Source organism: Oryzias melastigma, unplaced genomic scaffold (genome assembly GCF_002922805.2).
Source record: "Oryzias melastigma strain HK-1 unplaced genomic scaffold, ASM292280v2 sc01658, whole genome shotgun sequence".
NCBI classification, from domain to species: domain Eukaryota; kingdom Metazoa; phylum Chordata; class Actinopteri; order Beloniformes; family Adrianichthyidae; genus Oryzias; species Oryzias melastigma.
The window spans coordinates 1,806-2,818 of record NW_023418239.1 but is presented as its reverse complement, the minus strand read 5'-3'; positions in this window follow the sequence as shown (position 1 = coordinate 2,818).

The following is a 1,013-nucleotide window of genomic DNA, read 5'->3' as shown; positions in this document are numbered from 1 at the left end:
CCGGGAAGAGCAGGAGGGAAAGATGGTCTGATTGTCCGAGGTGGGGGAGGGGTGTGGCTTTGTAAGCATGCTTGATGTTGCTGTAAACATGGTCTAAAGTGTTCTCCCCCCTTGTAGAACACTTCAAATGCTGGTAAAACTTAGGGAGAACTGTCTTTAAGTTGGCCTTATTAAAGTCTCCCGCGATAATATGAATGCCGTCGGGGTGAGCCTGCTGTTGTTTGTTAACGACGTTCAGCAGGAGAGAGAGCGCGGTGTTTACGTTAGCATCCGGCGGGATGTACACGGCTGTGATGATCACAACAGTCAGCTCTCTCGGTAGAAAAAAGGGCCGACATCTAACGGACATCTACTCCACATCAGGGGAACAGTGTTGGTCGATAATCGTCCCGGTTGTACACCAGTTGTGATGCACGTAAACACAGAGCCCCCCTCCTCTGCTCTTACCGGAGTCCTGCGTTCTGTCTCCGCGAAGCAGAGTGCGGCCCTCAAGTTGCATGCTAGCATCGGGAATGTCCGGGTGAAGCCAGGTTTCTGTGATGATCAGCGCGCAGCAGTTGTTTACGTGCCGATTTCCTACCAGCTGTGTAGTCTCAGATGGTCCATTTTGTGTACCAGGGATCTGGCATTTGAGAGGAACAGGCTCGGTAGCGGTGGCTTGTGTGGCTGTTTCCTTAGCTTTAGCACGACGCCAGACCAGCAGCCTCGCTTCTGCTTCCTCTCCCTCCTCCGTCTGCATCGCCTGCCAGTCCCGACAACAATCCAAGGAGAGCCCGGTGGCCTCGCTATGTAGCTTGGAATGCTGTGCTTGTAGTGAAAGTCGCTGTAAACAATGGAATGTTGTTGATTTCCGATATCCAAAAGCATCTGCCGAGTGTAGTGGGGATACGCAGTGCAAAAAGACAAAAATACAAGAGAAAAGTAAAGAAAAAATATAGAAAACGTAGCACTGAATCGGGAGCCGAGAGCCGCTGCACCTACGTGAGCCGCCATCTTGCTCTAGCAAATTGAAG